Source organism: Camelus bactrianus, chromosome 9 (genome assembly GCF_048773025.1).
Source record: "Camelus bactrianus isolate YW-2024 breed Bactrian camel chromosome 9, ASM4877302v1, whole genome shotgun sequence".
In the NCBI taxonomy this organism is placed as follows: Eukaryota; Metazoa; Chordata; class Mammalia; order Artiodactyla; family Camelidae; genus Camelus; species Camelus bactrianus.
The window spans coordinates 35,914,958-35,933,414 of NC_133547.1; the positions used below are offsets into that span (position 1 = coordinate 35,914,958).

Here is an 18,457-nt window from a genome sequence, read left to right on the forward strand (position 1 = left end):
ATCAGATTGACTTGAATTTAAGATTACTCAAAGAAAATATTCACAAAAGCCATATTAAATATGGAGTTAAGAGAGCAACATTTTTGAATGCAGCAAAAGGATTCTTCCTTTCTTCAACAAAATCCTAGGTAGAAGATGGAAAAGGAAATTAGTAAATTGCACAGAATTTTTGCAATTTGCTTTAAAATAGGATGTTAAAGTAATTGTTGTCAATTAGCATAATTTAATAGAGTGATGGGTTATGCCAAATTATTCGTATTTTTCTTCTAAGGTTTCTCACTATTTGTAGGCTTACTGTATCTGAGATTATCTGAGTGGCTCTCTACTGATTCATGCTTTGACTGGGGGCAAGTAATTTATTCTCTTCTCTTTATTACCAAACTTGAAAATTTGAGATAATAATTTTCCTACTTTTTCATCATAAGAAACATTGCAAGTTAATAAACTACTCATTATACAATGCCTAAATGTTCTCAGCTGAAATGGAAACCTATACACCTACAAAATATTCTTGTTACACTGTAGTATCAATAAATGTATTTAGCTAGTATATTGAAAGTGACTGTTGTAATTGGTTCTTTTTGAAAAGAGTGATCTGGCCATTTCTGAAAGGATTTTATCACCTGTCTTCATAGCTAAGAAAATAAAATGAATAGGACATGTGTTGCTAGGACTTAAGAAGCAACTGTGAAAAATGACAGTATGTGAATAAAGATAGATGTTTGGAAGGAAAATGGTAATGGTCCAAGGTAAAAAAGAAAGTGGAAGAAAAGTCACATTCCTTAGAATATTCTCCCTTATTGTTTCCTCTTTTCCTATAACAGTTTGGAAATTTGGTTAAAATTTTTTTTTCATAAAATCTTTTATTATATGTCAACTCAAAATTTTTTATTCAATTTATAGGACCAGTTTCAGGGATGCTACCTCTGCAGTTTGAATTTACTCTATTAATACATTATTTGAGCTTTGTTATTTCTTAACTGACACATAAATTATTAGAAAAAATTAACTTAATGTTTTTTTTGTCTTCCCACATTTTGCCCTACAAGTGGTGTTTTTTAGGTTGTATCAGTGTTTAGATAATACCAGAAAGGGCACATCCAGGAAACATTTACTTTGTTTTAGAGTTATTCTTCCCTTTCTTCTCTTCTCAGATGCTTGGCCTTGGGAACCTACTAATGATCATTCATCCCTTGCCTCAGACTTTCACAAGCTAGAAGCAACATGAGGTTTTGTAAGGCGTGAAGAGAACCAGAAAGCTTACTTTTGAATCGTATGTTCTTCAATTTATATCAGCTTTACGTTATTGGCAAGTCATTAACATTTCTTGAGATTTGATATCCTTACCTGTAAGGAATCACACCTGCTTTATAAATTTTTCATGGGGAGATAAGAATAATTATATTATTACTTATACCTACTATGATTGAACTCTTACCATGTGCCTGCCTCTGTGGTGAATACTTTGCACATCTTATTTAACTCTCACAACAATTATATAAGAATGATGTCTTTTTACACACATATTGTAGGTGAGAAAACTGACAATCATATGTTAGTTACATTGTCTCAAGTTACAGGTCTAGTAAACATTAGACATGGAAATTTAATCTAGACTAGTTTACTCCAAAGCCCATGCTTGTAATCACTATGCTGTACATAGTGAAAACTCGCTATGTAATATAAAAACATGAGCTTTTTATAAACATTGACCCACAGCCCTGAGGAGTCCTTTAGCTTGCTGTACACAGTGTATTTTCTCTTATAGTTCTTTACCCCCAATTAAATAATTATTTGCTCTGTAACTTGTTCCAAATACAGAGAAAATTTCTCTACATCTTCTAAGGTCACAATTAGCTAATCTGATAAACTAATTTGTGACTGGAAAAAAAGTAAAAAATAAAATAGATCTTTCAACACCATGTAGAACATTTTTAAGCATGGTCCTAATAAGAAAATACCCTCATCTTAGTTAGTAGGGTCATTATTAGAAATTCTAGGTAACATAGAAAAAACCACCATTATCTCATGATAATGAAACAGATATTTTGAGACAATTGGAGACTAGTGATGATATTTAAATTATACCCTTTAGATAAATTCTGAGAAACTTAGGTATTGACAGCTTCTTCATTTGGTGAATTAAGTTTGACATAATATTGTCATTGAGGAGCTCTAGTCAAGGGAAGAGAGTGGGAAAGGAGAAGAGAGACACATATTCAAAGAAATTCAAGGGCTAAAAAGGAGTTAAATTGCACAATGAAGAAAGAAATGACCAGGGAAAGCCATTGCTGAAGGATGATATTTAAGTTAAACTTTGCTGGATAAATAGGGTTTTGCAAGGGACATTTTGTCAGTTCTGTACACCTGGCATGTAAAGCTTTTACAAGATATTTAGTGCTTAGGAAAAATGGGTGACTGCTCAAGAGGGTTGCCAGTATTATTTAGTTCCATATAGTTCAGAATCCTTTGAAAACAAGTGACTACGTGCAGAAATGGTGGGATATGAGTTTCACATAAGACCACAGAGACCTTCTGTAGTATACAAAAAAGAAATGGGATTTATTAATCTTAATTAATAAAAGTGATATTCTCACATTTTCAGTGTAGAAAGATCACCGTATCACAAATTTGGACGAAAAAACTATAAATATGATAAATTGTTTTTGCACTAATTATTAAGCATTTATCATGTGTTAGATAGTGTAACAGTAATTTATAATGGATACTTCCTTAAATAATCAAAACAAATTATGAAGCAAAGATTTTCTCTTTTTTATTGATAAGAAAGCTGAGACCCATCAAGGCTGATTAACAGAGCACGGTCAGGTAATGGTGGGTTTAGGAATCACACCTGACTCTTTCACACCAAAGATAAGATCTTTTATTTTTTGACTGTGTAAAAGCAATAATCAAGGACTTAAGAATAAATGAATAAACTAGATCTACCACCTTAAGGATAGCAAAAAAGTCAAGGAATTTGAAAGATATGAATAAAATGCGAATACAATTTGGTAATTTTCTTCACAAACAGAATTGTATAACCTCTAAAGGACCATTGCTTCATGTAAAAATAATAACTCTATCTTCAAAAATCCATTAAAGAACAAAATGGAATTACTTGAAAGTACTTTGATCTCAGAGATAACTTTTGAAAATCTCTGGGTCTATAAAGTAAATGGAAGGCTTAAAACAATAAATTGTAACTGAGCATAGAGGCAAATCCTGAACATAAATTGAATAGTCAGGTCAGAAATATGATTAATCAGTCTGAAGTGCACTCTAAAAAATATGTTAATAATGACTAATAAAAATGGTTACCAAGCACTTTCAAACACAAGGTACCATCCAAGGTTAATAATGATGATTACCATTACAGTAATGCATTTCAATTGCATAGCACCTCTCATCTAAGGAATTCAGAGAATTGTAGAGCCATAAATGCCGTAATTCTGGCAACATCTTGAACAGACCACAACTGTTCAATATTTACAGAGACTAATGGAATGATTCAAACTCAGTAAGACATGATAAAATCACAATAACTTTATATTTTTTATTTCTTTCCATATGTATAAATTGATACTATGTCTTAAATAACAGAAAACAATCTTTATAAAATTTGGCATAGGAAGCATCTTTAGTCCTTTTTCCTTAACTTTGTCCTTTTTTTCTTTCAACTTTATTATGCAAAATTTCAAACATACAGGAAAACGAATGAATGATATAATACACTTCTCTCTGCCTATCACTTCCTTATTTGACGACTATTAACATTCTTTCTCTCTCTCTCTCTCATCTATTTTGATGATCCCTTAAAAATTAGTTACAGAAATCAAAACCTTTCATCTTCTGAGATTCCAACACACATTTTCCAAAATAAGACCATTTAACATAACCATGCTTTCACTATCACAGACACAGAAATCAGCACTTTCCTGATATCCTGCCTATTGTTTTCTTGTCAAACTGTCGTATATAGTATTGTTTTGAACCAGTACCCAATCACATTTTATTCATTTCATTTAGTTTTATTTCTCCAAATTTTCTGTTAATTATGACATTGACTACTTTGAAAAAATATGACTGATAAGGCTAGACCGTCCCACATTCTGGATGAGCCGCATGGTTTCCTTGTGAAATCATCTCACTTGTTTCTCTATCCGCTATATGTTTTTTCTGAAAGGAATTACAACTAAAGCTTTGATTAGATTCAGGTTAATGTTTTTGGCAAGAGTGCCTATATAGTTGATGTTAGCACTTCACCAGTAGGTACATAAGCCAGGTTGCCTCACTGTAATTGGTGCAAATTTTCATCCTTTGGGCACTGTCTGAATATCCATTGCCCATCCTTTACACATGTATCTGTCAATGCTTTCTGTCTCAGAAGGTGACTAAATCCTTAATTATTTTCCTATACCAATTTTCACAAAAAAGAAAAGTTATGATAGTTGCTTATAATGGTGGCTTATAACTTTTAGTTTTTCTTTTTATAACTACCACTATGGATGCAAATATTCTTGTTTATGTACTATTTTATAATTATTACTAATATGATTATTATTACTTGATGCACAAATTGTCTTATATGTGGCTCTTAAAGATTCCTCCCTATTGTGTCTTATTTCTTTTGACCCTCTCCCATTAGTCCCCAAGTCCGTCCTTGCTTTGGCACAACAGTGGCCTAGGTTTACCTTGTATTTTCCCTAATCTGGTCTTGAAATAAATAACTTCTTCAAAAAGGTATATGATATATAATATAATTTTTTGCATAAGAAAAGTAGATAAATGGGAATTTTTATAGATAAATGTTTTCTTATTTATGCAAAAATGAAAACTGTAAAGAAAAGTGTGTAAAATATGGTGTAAGGTGTAGTCATGGGAGAAAGATTTTTTGAGTAAATATAAAGTTTTGATATTTGTGCACTATATTTAAAAACTGAAATTAAAGGCACAAAAGAAAGGAAACCTAAAATTGAAAAAAAGTAGAAAGAAATGAATTTAACTTTATCAGATTGGTAACATAGCTGTCTTAAAACAAGTTTACAAATTTTACAAATTTTTGAAAATTTTTTGAAACTCCTGCCTTCAAAATGTAGAGTCTAATTACCTTTCTTTTGAATGTGAGCTGGTCTTAGTCACTTGCTTCTAACAAACAGAATATGGAGGAAGGGGCTAAATCGTAAGAATTGTCACAACCTCCATCTAGTTCTCTGTGTCCCCAGACGTGCACTATAGAGGCCTGAGCCATCATGTAAGAAATTCAGCATGTAAGAGCCATCATGAAAAAAACTTTTCATGAGAAAACCAAGCAACAAATGCGGAGACCACTTGTAAGTGTCTCAGGTAACATCAATAGCCAGAAATGAAGTGATCAGGCCTTGATAAGAATTCAGTGCCCAGCTGTCCTTTGAGTCACCTCAGTTGATACTGCATGGAAAAGAAACAAGTAGATTTATGGGCAAAGTAAATTTTTTTTATTAAGCTATTAATTTAGGGGTCATCTGCAATGCAACAATTGATAATTAACAATAATATTACAGATAAGATAATTAATGTGACTTTTGAATGCAGATTTCTGTACATCTTAGGGAGAATGTATTTTTAGAAAAAGAAGAGCCACAAAGAAATCTTAAACTTTACTCTATAAATTAATGATAAAACATATTAACTAAACAACTTTATTTGAGTAGGAATTAGTGTCTTTAACATAAGAGTAAAAGAAAAATATAATACCAAATACCTTAAATATATAATATTACATTTGAATTGGACATATGAATGTGAACTTACTTTCCCTATATATGTACACACACACACACACACACACTCATACACTTCCTAGAGCTATTAAGTGAGATCAAGCAACAATGACATCCCAGATGTAATGAGTACACACAACACTCAGAAATTATACTATAAACGCAGTTTTCTCAAATCTTGTGCCTAATACGCTCAAGCTTTTTGTTCCTGGACATCAGTAAAAGTGTGCTCTTTCTACCTCCCATTAAATTTTTGATGACCCTTTATTTTGCTCCTATTCAGATCCTTCCTTGTTTCCAAATTATTTTGGGTCTTTAGATCTGGCTTTGGATTGTACACAAGTGCAGTCACTCCCTTTGGACTTGACCATGGAACTCGTTTGCATTTTTATTCTTGATGTTTTTAGTACGTCTTCATGCTACTGGATATTACAGGAGGTTTGTATGCTATGCTCAATAATTCTTTCTGAAACATGCAGGCATAGGCATTTTATTTCTTTATTTACCCTTCTTAGTGTCTCACGATCTTGCTATATTGACCAACACTGAATTAACAATGATAATGTGGTAGAGAACCATCTACAGGCAAGGTGCAAGAAGTCCAGTAGCATAGAAGGTGACCCGGTATAAAGTATTCTACCTATTAGAAGAAATCCAGTAAAATACAATCTTAAAAAATTTAGAGTTTAAGTACACAAAAAGAACACAGGCAATGCAGAAGCAGATTAGAGAAAACCCAACAGTTGAAGCAGAGGAAGTCTATATATAGCAGCAGATTTAGAAAAGTCAGAGGTAAGAGGAGCTGGGTCATGAAGTCACTAGAGTAGTAAGCACTAGGTGTCCACTTGACAAATGGGTTGGGTTACCAGAGCCACTGCTGAGTTAGTGAAATTACTGCTGATCCACTGCAATTGCTGTTGAATCCAAAATAGCAGTGCCTATTGCTTTGCTTCTCCATGAGAACTGTTTGGCTCTTGATATGTCTTCTTTGTTTCCTTACATTTTTGTCTTTATCTACTAATAAACCATATCACTGGGTATAACCTGCAGGTATCTTTCCTTCCTTGTCACCTGAAGTCACAGATTATAACAAACTCCTCAGTATTCTCTGGTTTGACACACATTTAGGTTCTGTAAGTGTCCTATGCTGCCTGACGCTGAACTGAAAACCTGGTATCAGTCTCCCTAACTCTGACCTTCAAGTAGAGGAGATATGATACTGTCACTTATTTATCAAATATTTATTAAAGAATTAATTATATTCCAGGAGCTTTGCTCTGGGGAGGATATAATTCATGTTTAATACAGGAAACAAACAAATTGTTATAATTAATGATCTGTAATGTGCTATAACAGATAATGAATTTAAGGCTGTGACATCAGCTGTAAGGTAGATAACCCTTCTTTAGCGAGTTGAGACGTGGTTAATAGAAGTCATCACATTTATGGTTGATCTAAATTCAACATGTAGTAAATAAGGAATAAAAAAAGACTTTTGGGCAGAGGGATATTCAGAGTTATGGGGTTACAAAAGGGTCATATCCTATTTGAAGAATGATGGAAAACTGGCTGGTAAAGAAGTGATGACACTAAGAAAAACATAGATTTCCAGTTACTTTAATCTGGCTGGATGATACAGCTGTGCTACAAAACAGATATTTTAGATCATTTGTACAAAAGCTATTTTGATTGTCAAGTGTTTCATACTCCCTATTACTTGATAGCTGGCTATGTAGTTAGCCAAAGAGTGTCACCTGTTTTTTTCTGTAATTAAAATCAAATGAACTGGTTCACATTGGAGGATATGATATTTTCATGTTTATATTAAACATGTTTATCTTGAACATTATGTCTTAATATCTCTTATAGACTTAACTGGTTTTACTTGACTATATATGAAGTAATATGTTAATGGTTTTGATTAAATATTTCAAATGTTACAGAGAAACATACTGCTAAATATGACCTTTTGTGCCTTGAGATGTTGGATGGAGGCTCCAAAGAGAAGTCCCAGATAATCTATTATCTGAATGTCCCTAAACTGATTCTGAGATCAGCAGCCCTATACCCACCTCCAGGTTACATAAGGGGAGAGAGACTAACCAAGAAGAAAGACTGATAGTGAGAATTTCTTGGGGGAGTTTGTTTGGAATGCTATGAGTTTAGAGGTGTGTGTCCATTTTTCCCACTCCTCAACCTGACCTTCATCTCCAAACAAATGGGACAAGAGGGATTTGAAGAGAATGGCTCTGAGAAGTCTGTCCTCTGGAATTCAGAGGAAACAGAAGCCTACAACTGAGACTGGACCCCCAGTAGAAAAGTCTAACGGACAGAAATGGTTAAAACTTCCCCTGATAATAGAACAAGAGGGAAGACTCAACCTTCAAGAGTTTGGCAGAAAAAATGCTATATTTTCTCATGGGCTAGAGTAAATATTATGAAAGTGTTTGGATGTTTGAGCATGAATCATCTTGAATGGACCCTACCCATAATTTCAGAACCGCTGGGGCAAGGAATAGTGCTCTATGAAGGAACAGTGAGAGGAGTCATAGGCAACCAGTCGGATAATTGTGCCAGATGATGTTGCAGGGAAGATTACTGATAGGTGCCTGTGAAGAATCCAAAAAGTGTTGCCTGAGAGTAAGAGCTTTGGCAGTTAAGAATTAATACAAAGCCAGCAAACTTCAGAAAATAAAATGTTGGTTGGGCTTGCCGTACTCATTGTCAAAAATTACCATAGATCTGGAGTAATTCAGTAGCATCAAATGGAATGGAAAAGAGCTCAGAAGATTACTACTGATTAAGCAATAAATGAGCTTGACTGCATTAAAAATAAAAATTCTGTTCATCAAAAGACACTATAAGAAAATTAAAAGATAAGTTAAAATCACTTCACTGAATGAGAAAATATTCACAGTATGTATCACTGACAAAAAATCCCACAATATATAATGGGTTCCTGCACATTAATGAGAAAAAGAAAATCCACTGGAAAAATCATAGAACATTTCTATAAGCACTTGAATAAAAAGGAACTCCATATGGTCCATAAGCATATCAAATGATACTCATCTTCACTGATCATCAGGAAAACATACACATAATCAGGGAAGTCCACACTGAAACAACACAGGGTATAATTATACATTCACTAGATCTACAAATATTAAAAAGAAAACCTAATGATACTGCTGTCAAGGATGTGGCGAAAGAGTAATTTTCATACCATTATGGGAGCATATGGTGTTACGACTACTTTGGAAGACTAGTCCGGCATTATTTAGTAAAGTTTAATGTAAATATAACATATGGATCATTGCTTCCCTTCCTGGGTAGGGAAACTTTTTCATCATGCAGCAGAATGCAGGTACAAAAGTTTGTAGCCACTTTGTTTAGAATTGTTCCAAACCAGAGGCACAGTTGACCAATAGAATGAAGTAAAATTGGCTATATTCTTAATATAACATGGAACACAGAGATGCAGATGAGTGAATGACAACTGCTCACTAAAATATGCATGAATCTCCTAAAAATAAAAATAATGTAGAGAAAAATAAGCATAAAATAATATATATGTGACGCTGTTTATGTAAAGTTCAAAATTGAGCAAAGCTATATTGCTTAGAATATTCATAGGCATTACCATGTTTAAAATAAACAAAGGAAACATTACTGTAGGAGTCCATGTAATGTTTACCTATGTGGGAAGGGAGAATGCTGCAGTTAGAAGGAATAAACAGAAGGCATAACGACATTGCTTTTGTTTTTTAACTTGGGTGGGTGGTGATGATATAAATATTCCCTTTAACTCTATTTTTAAACCTTACTTATGTTTCATGTACAATTCTGCATATATATTACAGTTAAATTTAAAAAAAAATTCCATAGCATACCTAGTGTTCTGAGTTGATAAGGACAACCCATTTCTTCTAAGTTTTGGTTAACAGCATGATTCATTTCTCAGACTTGCTTGCAGTTAAAGATGGGTATGAAACAATATTCTACCCAGTAGGATATGAGTGAAGTGACATGTAGAACTCCATGGCATGGTGCAAAACATTTCCTATATGTGATCTTCCACACTTTTTTTTTTCTTTCAGCTGACATAATAAAAACACCCAACAAGACATCCAAAGGTCCCATTTGATGTTGGCAGAGCCACGAGCATCTTGAATGGTCCTGTCTGTTTGTGAGTAGGAAATTTGTCTGTTGCGTTTGAACTTTTTAATGTTTAGCCTACTCTAAGTAATATGTATAATTTCTCAAATTTTTCATAAAATTAGAAAGAAAATGTGGAGATTTTGTGTTTACAAACTATCTCTCAACACAATTTTTATGGGCACTAATGTAATTATTTTTTAATAATAAATAAAATAAGGGCAAGTAGGGGCAAGTCTCTGGGTATCTAAAGAATTTTTATACATAATTCAGGGTGAATGAGACAAGTTTAAATCTGTAACTGGTAAAGAAGCAGTAGTCACATGTATTGGCTGCAACAGGGAGAAGTTTAGTCATTTTTGTGATTTGAGCAATGTTTGTGTTTCTCACCACATTCAGAGGTGTCTGAGGATTTAAGTTGCTTTTGTCCTGATCCATTGTCCTGGTCACACAGGGTATTTATCTGAATAACTGTGACATTATTTATGTTCAAAAAAAAACACCAACACCTGTCTGTAAATGAAAGGAAGCTCCTAGCAAACCCCAGGGTTTGGGCGATAGCACCAGACATGCTCCCCGGGTATCAGGTGGCTGCTTTTTGCTTACACAGTCATTTTCACTTTTAAAAAATAGGCTATTTGTTCTTATTTTTAGATTCTCACTCTTATATTTTAGATTTTTCTTATTTTTAGATTTACACCTTCTTGGTATAAGTCCTTTATCAGTTACGTGATTTCCCAACAAGTCTGTAGCTTGTCATTTTACCTCTTGTCATTTTACCTCTTGTCATTTTATCCTCTATTACCCTAGGGATAATCTATTACCCTATATTTTTATCCTTTTAAATAGCCAAATTATTCTTAATTTCGATAAAATCCAATTTATCAAATTATGTTTTATGGACCATTCTTTGGGTGTCATAATTAAGATACTTTGCTTAATCCAAAATCACAAATATTTTCTTCTATCATTTCTTCTGTTAGTTTTAGTGCTTTAATTACATTGATTGATTTTTAAATGTTAGAAAAATCTTGTATCCTGGAAAGTCTCTCTTGCTTATAATACATTTTTTAATATGTTGTTGGATTTACTTTGCCAAAATTTTAAGCATAGTCTATCTATGCTAGTGAGTATTGGCCTGTAGTTTTCTTTTCTTGTAATGAAATGAGATGTTTTCCCTCCTCCTCAGTTTTATGAAAGAGTTTGTCTAGAATTGGTATTATTTCTAAATGTTTGGTAAAATTCTGCAACAAAGCCATCTGAGCCTGGAATTTCTTTGTAGGAAGATATAATAAATTCAATTTATTTAATAGTCATAGGGCTAGTCAGGTAATTTATTTCTTCTTGAGTAAGCTTTGGTAGCTTGTATCTTTCAAGTACTTTGTCCATTTTATCTCAGTTGTCAAATTTATTATCATAAAGAAGTTCATAACATTCTTTTATTATCTATTTAATACCTGTAGCATCTGGAGTGATAACCTCTCATTCCTGATATTGGTTATTTGTGTCTTTGTACATCACTTTGGGATTAGTATGGCTAGAGTTTTATCAATTTTATTGATATTCTGCAAGAACCACATTTTGGTTTCACTGATTTTTCTCTACAGTTATTTATGTTCTGTTTCATTGACTTCTGCTCATTTCATTTCCTTCATTCTGATTATTTTGGGCTTTATTTGCTTTTCTTTCTCTAGTTTCTAAGATTACCCTAAGGTTACTGATTTGGATTACTGATCTTTCTTCTTTTCTAATACCTGTGTTTGATGCTATAAGTTTTTCTGTATATAATACTTTAGTTGCGGACTCCATATTTTGATATGCTGTGCTTTCATTTTCAATCAGATCAAAATATTTTCAATTCTATTTCAGTAATTTTTTAACTCATGGATTATATAGATTTTTTTAAGTTTCCAAGTATTTAGGAATTTTCCAGATTTACTATTGTTATTGATTTGTAATTTAATTCCATTGATGTCAGAGAACATATTTCATAGGACTTGAATCATTTTCAATTTGTGGAGGCGTGCTTAATGGCCCAGAACAGAAGATAATTTATCTTAGAAAATGATTCATTGCACTAGTAAAGAATGTGTATTCTGCCATTGTTAGGTGATGTGTGCTACAAATGTCTATTAGGTCAAGCTGTTCATATTGTAGATTAATTCTTTTATACCCTTACTGAATTTCTCTCTGTCCTATTAATTATTGAAAAAAGGGTACTGAAATCTCTGACTATATTCTCGATCTATTTACCCTGCAGTTTTGTCAGTTTTGGCTTCATGTGTTTTGAAGCTATGTTATGAGATGCATAAACATTTAGGATTGTTATGTTTATTTTTCATGATTATAAAATACATTTCCTTATCTATGATAATATACTCCCATCTAAAACCTCATTTTTTCTGATATTAATATAGCCACTAGAGGATTTTTTAACAATTAGTGTTAGCATGATGTATAATTTTCCACCCTTTTAAATTATTTAGGTCTTTTTATTTATAGTGAGATTTCTGTAGACTTAGATAATCTGGGTATAATGTCAATCTTTCCCTTTAGTTTTAGTTGTTATGTTCCATTAAGGTTAAATTCTTCCCCAGACATGTCTAAAACACAGAAGTCAATTATTTTACACTTCCATGAAATTATCTCAGGACCTATTCAGTGTATTTTAGATCAACTGAAAATGACAAAATTTGTAAATTAAAAAAAATTTAGATATTTGGACCAAACATGTAGATACTCTACTAGTCCAGCTCAAATTCATATATATTCATCTTTAAAGTAGAAATTCACAAAAAAGGATTAAATTTTTTGTGGGTGTTTTTGTGTATTTATTCATGACAGTTTTATATCTCAATTACATACTTTTAATTTTCCACTTGAAGATGCCTATTCTGAATAAAAAATTTATTTTCAAGACACTGTCCTCTGAATACTGTATTGAAAAAATCCAATTAACTTGTGCAAATTGCAGTGCTCCAAGGGCATTCTTCTTTTTCAGAGACTATAAAAACAGAAATTAATACTTACAAATAAAAATGTAGTTGCATAGAGTTAATTTTTTTCTGTTGATTTACCTCCCCCTACCACCCAATTTTCTACAGTATATTATTATTTTCTATTTCTAAAATTAGTCACTAAGATTAAAGTATTTCTTAGCTCTTTTTTTTCCCCGGCCAGGCTCAAATCTTGACAGTTATCAGAAAATTTATCTAGAAGAAAACAGGCATCAAACCTGTAGTATTTCAAGGATTTTCCCTTCCCAAGGTTTACTATTTTAAGTGTCAATGTTGATTATTTTGTTGGTGTTTCTATCAGTTAAATGTCTAAACTAGTGGTTTTCTGTTTCAGTTCCTTCTCAAAAGCCTGTAATGCTTTTAATGGGTTAAGTTTTAAAATTAGGACAAAATTTAATTTTCAGTATGACAGTTATATAGTAATAAAACTTTTATGTATTTATGCCATTCATTGTTTTTTAAGCCAGTCAGTTGGGGAAAAACTAGAGAAAGATTTTAATTCATTGGACTCAATTTTCAAGGACTAAATGTGTTCTCAGAGTATGTCAGTGAGAGGGAATTTATTATAAGAATACATAGGAAAATGCAGCCTTGTAGGAACTGGAACATCATTCATTAAATAAAAGAAAATAAAGATTAAAACAACACAGCCGAAGGTAAATACATGAACAAAAGGTAGTAACCTGCATTATTCTAATTTTGGTGTATAAATTGACTTTTAATTATCGTATAGAATTTAAATGACAAAAACAAAAATAGCTAGATATCTATGTTAACAGGTATACAATATGTAAAGATGTAATCTGTGACATCAATAACTAAAAAGGGGGGAAAGTATAAAGAAGTCAAGTTTTTATATATGATTTAAATTATCATTAGTTTATTTATTTATTTTTGTATTGAAGTATAATTGATTTATAATGTGTTAAGTTCTGATATACAGCATAGTGATTCAGTTATACATATATATATATATATATATATATGTATATTCCTTTTCATGTTCTTTTTTATTACATGTTATTACAAGGTATACAGTAGGACATTGTAGTTTATTTACTTTATATATAATAGTTAATATCTGCAAATCCCAAACTCCCAATTTATCCTTCCTCATCTCCTTTCCCCACGGCTAACCATAAGTTTGTTTTCTATGTATGTGAGCTTGTCTCTATTTTGTAAATAAGTTCATTTGTGTCCCTTTTATTTAGATTCCATATATAAATGATATAATATGGTATTTTTCTTTCTCTTTCTGTCTTACTTCACTTAGTATGATGATCTCCAGGTCTATCCATGTTGCTGCAAATGGCATTATTTTATTCTTTTTTTATGGCCAACTAGTATTCCATTATAAATATATACCACAACTTCTTTATCCAGTCATCTATTGATGGGCATTTATGTTGCTTCCATGTCTTGGGTATTGTAAGTAGTGCAGCTATTAACATTGGGGTACATGTACCTTTTTGAATTAGAATTTCCTCTGCATATATGCCTGGGAATGGGATTGCTGGATCATAGGGTACATAATATGTAAAGATGTAATTGATGACATCAATAACTAAGAAGGGGGTGAATCTATAAAGAATGAAATTTTGTATGTGATTGAAATTGTCATTAGTTTAGAATAGAATGTAATACCTTTAGAATGCTTTATGTAATTGGAATGGTAACCACAAAGAAAACATCTATAGAGCATACACAAAATGAAATGAGAAAGGACTCATAGCTAGTCACTAAAAATAGTCAAATAAACACAAAGGAAAGCAGTAAGAAAGGAAATGGGGGACAGAAAAGCCATAAGACACAACAGTTAGAAAAATGGCAATTACAGGTACTTCCCTATCAGTAAGTTCCTCAAGTGTAAATGATTAAATTCCACAATCAAAAGCCATCAGTTGCTGAATGGATCAAAAACAAAAACAAAAACAAAAGCAGGACACAACCAAATGCTATCTATGACAGGCTCACCTTAGATCCATGGATACACAAAGCCTGAATTTAAAGAATGGAAAAAAGTAAAAGATAGCAGGGTTAGCTACACTAATGTCAGACAAAATAGACTTTAAGTCAAAAACTATTACAAGCGACAAAGAAAAATGTTGTATTATGATAAGGAGCCAATTCACCAAGAAGCTAAAACAATTATAAGTGCGTATGCACCAAATATCAGAGCCTCTAAATATGTGAAGCAAATTTTGACAGAATTGAAGAGACATAGACACAGATATCTAAACAATAATAGGAGGAGACTTCAGCATTTTTTAATAACGGACAGAACACTTGCATAGAATATCAATGAGAACATAGCAGACTTGAATAACAGTATAGACCAATTGGACCCATATATGTTAAAAACACTCCACCAAACAAGACCAGAATATAAATTATTTTCAAGTGCTCATGAAACATTCTCCAGGGTACAGCACATATTAGGCCACAAGACAAATTTTAATAAATTTTAAAAGATTGAAATTATGTAAAGTATCTTTTCTAATCACAATGGAATGAAACTGGAAAGTAATAGCAGAAAGAGAACTGGGAAATTTTACAAATGTGTGGGAATTATACAACACACTATTAAACAACCAATAAGTCAAAGAAGAAATAACAAGAGAAATTAGAAAATATCTTGAGACAAATGAAAATGAAAATACAGCATACCTAAACTTATGAGATGCAGTGAAAACTGTTCTAAGAGGAAAGTTTATACCTGTAATTGTGTACACTAAATAAGAAGAAAGATCTCAAACCAACAATCTATCTTTTCACCTTAGGGAACTAGAAAAAGAGCAATCTGAACCCAAAGCTGGTGGAAGAAAGGAAATAATGAATATTAAAGAAGGGATACATTGAACAGAAAATGGAAAAAAAATCAACAAAATTGACAAATGCATAGCTAGATTGAATCTGAGAACAAAGGAGAGCAGACTCAAATAGCTGAAAGCAGAAGTGAAAAACAGGAGATTTCCACCAGTACCACAGAAATAAAAATGATTATAAGAGAATACTATGAACAACTATATGCCAACAAATTAGACAATGTAGAAGAAATGAGTAAATTCCTAGAAACACACAACCTAAACCTACCAAGATTGAATCATGAAGAAAAAGGAAATCTGAACAGACCAATAACTAGTAACAAGATTGAACCAGTAATCAAAATCCTCCCCAAAAAAGGAAGCCCAGGACCAGAGGGCCTCAACAGAGATTTCTACTGAGCATTTAAGTAGAATTAATGTCAATCTTTCTCAAACTCATCCAAAAAAATAGAAGAGAAGGGAATACTCACTAACTTACTTGATGAGGCCAGCATTATCTTGATAACAAAGCCAGGCAAAGACACTGCAAGAAATCTATAGACCAATAACTTTGATGAATATTGATGAAAAATTTCTCAGCAAAGTACTAGTAAACTGAACTTAATATACTGAAAGGATTATACACTATGACCAAGTGGGATTTTGTTCCTGAAACCTAAGGATGTTTCAACATATGAAAATCGATCAATGTAATATACCATATTAACAGAATGAAGAAAAAAATCATTTGATCATTTCAGCTGATGCAGAAAAAGCATTTGACAAGATTCATCACCCTTTCAAGATAAAAACATTTTTAAAAACCCCTCGTAAATAGAAGGAGATTACCTCAACACAATAAAGTCCATAGAGGCATACCTGTGAGATATTGCGGGTTCGATTTTAGAGCACTGCAATAAAGTGAATACCACAATAAAGTTAGTCACAGATTTTTTGGTTTCCAAAAAGTTATGTTTATAAAAGTCATATTTACACTATACTGTAGTGTATTAAGTTTTTAGTAACACTATGTCTAAAAAACAATGTACACACCTTGATTTATAAGTACTTTATTGCCAAAAAATGCTTACTATCATCTGAACCTTCAGCGAGTGATAATTTTCTTGCTGAGGGGTTTTTGCCTTGATGTTGATGGTTCTGACTGATCAGGGTGATGATTGCTGAAGGTTGGGATGGCTGTGGAAATCTTAAAATAAGACAACAATGATGTTTGCTGCATTAATTGACTCTTCTGTGTATGATTTCTCTATAGCACTTAAAGCTGTTTGATAACATTTTAACCACAGTATCCTCTTTCCAAATTTGAATCAATCCTCTTAAACTCTGCTGTATCAACTAAATTTACTTAATATTCTAAATCATTTGTTGTCATTTTATCAATCTTCACAGCATTGTCACCAGGAGTAGATTCCATCTAAAGAAACCACTTTCTTTGCTCATCCATAAGAAGTAACTCCTCATCCATTGAAGTTTGATCATGAGATTGTAGCAATTCAGTCACATCTTGAGGCTCCAGTTCTAATCCTAGTTCTCTTGCTGTTTTCATTCTATCTGCAGTTACTTCATCCACTAAAGTCTTGAGCCTCTCAAAGTCATCTATGTGGCTTGGAATCAACTTCTTTCAAACTTCTGTTTATGTTGAAATTTTGACCTCTTCCCATAAATCACGAATGTTCGTATTGACATCTAGAATGGCCAATCTCTTCAGAAGGTTTTCAATTTACTTTCCCCAGATTTATCAGAGGAATCATCATCCATGGGAGCTATAGCCTTACAAAATTTATTCCTTAAAGAATATAACTTGAGAGTAGAAATTATTTCTTAATCTGAAGGCTGCAGAATAGGTGTTGTATTTGCAGGCATGTAAACAACATTAATCTCATTGTACATCTCCATCAGGGCTCTTGGGTGACCAGGGGCATTGTCAATGAGTAGTGATATTTCAAAAGGAATCTTTGTTTCTGAGCAGTAGTTCTCAAAAATGGGCTTAAAATGTTTAGTGTACCGTGTTGTAAACAGATGTGCTGTCATCCAGACTTTGTTGTTCCACTTATAAAGGCACAGGCAGAGTCAATTTAGCATAATTCTTAAGGGCCCTAGGAATTTTTGGAATGGCAAATGAGCATTGATTTCAACTTGAAGTCACCAGCTAAGTTAGCCCCTAATAAGAGTCAGCCTGTTCTTTGAAGCTTTGAAGCCAGGCATTGACTTCTTGCTGACTGTGAATGTCCTAGATGGCATTTGCTTTCAGCGTAATGCTGTTTTGTCTGTAGCCACCTTCCTTAATGATCTCAGCTGGATCTTCTGGATAACTTGCCGCAGCTCCTGGATCAGCACTTGCTGCTTCACCCTGCACTTTTATCTTATGGAGTTGCCTTCTGTCCTTAAAGCTCATGAAGCAACCTCTGCTGGCTTCAAGCTTCTCTTCTGCAGCTTTCTCGCCTCTCTCAGCCTCCATAGAATGAAGAGAGTTAGGGCTTTGCTCTGGATTAGGCTTTGGCTCAAGGGAATGTGCGAGTGGTTTGATCTTCTGTACAGACCACTGAAACCTTCTCCGTAGCAGCAAGAAGGCTGCTTGCCTTTCATCGTTTGTGATGATCGCTGGAGTAGCACCTACAATTTCCTTCAAGAATGTTTATTTTTTTGAATTCACATCACGATGTTTGATTGTTTATGTTCATCTTCATTTTTAAAA

At 32.8% G+C, this 18,457-nt stretch overlaps 1 long non-coding RNA gene across 1 annotated transcript in view; it reads left to right on the forward strand.

Annotated features, from left to right (window-relative positions):
* The first annotated feature begins 6,072 nt into the window (after nucleotides 1-6,072).
* The window catches only part of LOC105068857 (uncharacterized), a 149,124-nt gene continuing 136,739 nt past the window's right edge, over nucleotides 6,073-18,457 (forward strand). The window contains exons 1-2 of the long non-coding RNA XR_012509157.1: nucleotides 6,073-6,200; nucleotides 9,863-9,951. This is a non-coding gene — a long non-coding RNA (uncharacterized LOC105068857). The remainder of the gene's footprint in view (nucleotides 6,201-9,862; nucleotides 9,952-18,457) is intronic.